Genomic DNA, 3,978 nt, shown 5'->3' with positions numbered 1-3,978 from the left:
CCCCCCCCCCCCCCCCCCCAAAAAAAAATAAAAAACAATAGACATTTAATCAGAGAAACCAAATATGAAACCAAATTAGCAAGGTTATGCTTATTTATTAATAGGTGCAAATATATGATGCAAGAGCTTAAACATGAGCATAACAATTGCCAAGTATCAAATTATCCAAGACATTTTAGAATTACTACATGTAGCATTTTCCAATTCCAACCATATAACAATTTAACGAAGAAGAAACTTCGCCATGAATACTATGAGTAAAGCCTAAGGACATACTTGTCCATATGCTACAGCGGAGCGTGTCTCTCTCCCATACAGTGAATGCTAGGATCCATTTTATTCAAATAAAAACAAAAACAAACCGACGCTCCAAGCAAAGCGCATAAGATGTGACGGGATAAAAATATAGTTTCAGGGGAGGAACCTGATAATGTTGTCGATGAAGAAGGGGATGCCTTGGGCATCCCCAAGCTTAGACGCTTGAGTCTTCTTAGAATATGCAGGGGTGAACCACCGGGGCATCCCCAAGCTTAGAGCTTTCACTCTCCTTGATCATATTGCATCATACTCCTCTCTTGATCCTTGAAAACTTCCTCCACACCAAACTCGAAACAACTCATTAGAGGGTTAGTGCACAATAAAAATTAACATGTTCAGAGGTGACACAATCATTCTTAACACTTCTGGACATTGCATAAAGCTACTGGACGTTAATGGATCAAAGAAATTCATCCAACATAGCAAAAGAGGCAATGCGAAATAAAAGGCAGAATCTGTCAAAACAGAACAGTCCGTAAAGATGGATTTAATTGAGGCACCAGACTTGCTCAAATGAAAATGCCCAAATTGAATGAAAGTTGCGTACATATCTGAGGATCACTCACGTAAATTGGCATAATTTTCTGAGTTACCTACAGAGAATTAGACCCAGATTCGTGACAGCAAAGAAATCTGTTTCTGCGCAGTAATCCAAATCTAGTATTTACTTTACTATCAAAGACTTTACTTGGCACAACAAAACTCAAAACTAAGATAAGGATAGGTTGCTACAGTAGTAAACAACTTCCAATACTCAAATATAAAACAAAAATACTGTAGTAAAAACATGGGTTGTCTCCCATAAGCGCTTTTCTTTAACGCCTTTCAGCTAGGCGCAGAAAGTGTAAATCAAGTATTATCAAGAGATGAAGCATCAACATCATAATTAGTTCTAATAATAGAATCATAAGGTAACTTCATTCTCTTTCTAGGGAAGTGTTCCATACCTTTCTTGAGAGGAAATTGATATTTAATATTACCTTCCTTCATATCAATAGTAGCACCAACGGTTCGAAGAAAAGTTCTTCCCAATATAATGGGGCAAGATGCATTGCATTCAATATCCAAGACAACAAAATCAACGGGGACAAGGTTATTGTTAACCATAATATGAACATTATCAACTCTCCCCAAAGGTTTCTTTTTAGCATTATCAGCGAGATTAACATCCAAATAACAGTTTTTCAATGGTGGCAAGTCAAGCATATCATAGACTTTCTTAGGCATAACAGAAATACTTGCACCAAGATCACATAAAGCATTACAATCAAAATCTTTGACCCTCATTTTAATGATGGGCTCCCAACCATCCTCTAGCTTTCTAGGAATAGAAGTTTCAAGTTTTAGTTTCTCTTCTCTAGCTTTTATGAGAGCATTTGTAATATGTTTTGTGAAAGCCAAGTTTACAGCGCTAGCATTGGGACTCTTAGCAAGTTTTTGTAAGAACTTTATAACTTCAGAGATGTGGAAATCATCAAAATCTAAATCATTACAATCTAAAGCAATGGGATTATCATCCCCAAGGTTGGAAAAAATTTCAGCAGTTTTATCAGAGGCAGTTTCAGCAGTTTTAGCAGTTTCAGGTAATTTTGCGCGCTTTGCACTAGGAGTAGAAACATTGCCAACGCTAATTATTTTATCATTAATAGTAGGAGGTGCAGCAACATGTGAGGAATCAACATTACTTGTGGTGGTAATAGTCCAAACTTTAGCTACATTTTTCTCTTTAGCTAGTTTTTCATTTTCTTCTCTATCCCACCTAGCACGCAGTTCAGCCATTAGTCTTATATTCTCATTAATTCTAACTTGGATGGCATTTGCTGTAGTAACAATTTTATTTTCAATATCCTCGGGTTTAGCAGCCATTTTATTAATTAAAGAAGATTGTGACGCAGACATGTATGAGATTCGGTTTTCAGCATTTGCAAGTTTAGTTTGCAACCCGTAAATCTCCATATTCAGATTTTCAAGTTGATTTCCTATATTCTTCAACAAGGCAGATTGTTCATTCATAGTTTTAGTAAACAATTTATTTTGCTCATATTGTGATTGCATAAAGCTCTTGGTGGATCTTTCAATTTCTAACATCTTTTCCTCATTAGGTGAAACATATCTACCATAAGAATTACCATTAGCAGGATATGGCCTAGAATTTTGAGCAACCAATGAAGCTAACGGAACATTATTAGGATCAACATTAGTCCTATCATTCACAAGCATAGACATAATAGCATCAATCTTATCATTCAAGGAAGAGGATTCTTCAACAGAATTTACCTTCTTACCTTGTGGAGCTCTTTCCGTGTGCCATTCAGAGTAATTAACCATCATATTATCAAGAAGCTTTGTAGCCGCCCCCAAGGTGATGGACATAAAGGTGCCTCCAGCAGCTGAATCCAATAAATTCCGCGAAGAAAAATTTAGTCCTGCATAGAAGGTTTGGATGATCATCCAAGTAGTCAGTCCATGGGGGGCAATTTTTAACCAAAGATTTCATTCTTTCCCAAGCTTGAGCAACATGTTCATTATCCAATTGTTTAAAATTCATTATGCTATTCCTCAAAGATATAATTTTAGCAGGGGGATAATATCTACCAATAAAAGCATCCTTGCATTTAGTCCAGGAATCAATACTATTCTTAGGCAGAGATAGCAACCAATCTTTAGCTCTTCCTCTTAATGAGAAAAGAAACAATTTCAATTTAATAATATCACCATCTACATCTTTATACTTTTGCATTTCACACAATTCAACAAAATTATTGAGATGGGCAGCAGCATCATCGGAACTAACACCAGAAAATTGCTCTCGCATAACAAGATTCGAGTAAAGCGGGTTTAATTTCAAAGAATTCTGCTGTAGTAGCGAGGTGGAGCAATAGGTGTGCATAAGAAATCATTATTATTTGTGGTTGTGAAGTCGCACAACTTAGTATTTTCAGGGGTGACCATTTTAGCAGTAGTAAATAAAGCAAACTAGATAAAGTAAATGCAAGTAACTAATTTTTTTGTGTTTTTGATATAGAGTGCAAGACAGTAAATAAAGTAAAGCTAGCAACTAATTTTTTTGTGTTTTGATATAATGCAGCAAACAAAGTAGTAAATAAAATAAAGCAAGACAAAAACAAAGTAAAGAGATTGGGAAGTGGAGACTCCCCTTGCAGCGTGTCTTGATTTCCCCGGCAACGGCGCCAGAAATTTGCTTGATGCGTGTAGTTGACACGTCCGTTGGGAACCCCAAGAGGAAGGTGTGATGCGCACAGCGGCAAGTTTCCCTCAGTAAGAAACCAAGGTTTAATCGAACCAGTAGGAGTCAAGAAGCACGTTGAAGGTTGATGGCGGCGGGATGTAGTGCGGCGCAACACCGGAGATTCCGGCGCCAACGTGGAACCTGCACAACACAACCAAAGTACTTTGCCCCAACGAAACAGTGAGGTTGTCAATCTCACCGGCTTGCTGTAACAAAGGGTTAACCGTATTGTGTGGAAGATGATTGTTTGCAAGAAAACAAGTAAAACAAGTATTGCGAGCAGATTTGTATTTCGAGTATAAAAGAATGGACCGGGGTCCACGAGTTCACTAGAGGTGTCTCTCCCATAAGATAAAAGCATGTTGGGTGAACAAATTATAGTCGGGCAATTGACAAATAGAGAGGGCATA

Source organism: Lolium rigidum, chromosome 4, assembly GCF_022539505.1.
Source record: "Lolium rigidum isolate FL_2022 chromosome 4, APGP_CSIRO_Lrig_0.1, whole genome shotgun sequence".
Classification (NCBI taxonomy): Eukaryota; Viridiplantae; Streptophyta; class Magnoliopsida; order Poales; family Poaceae; genus Lolium; species Lolium rigidum.
The sequence above is the reverse complement of the archived record's forward strand: the minus strand, read 5'-3'. Positions refer to the sequence as shown.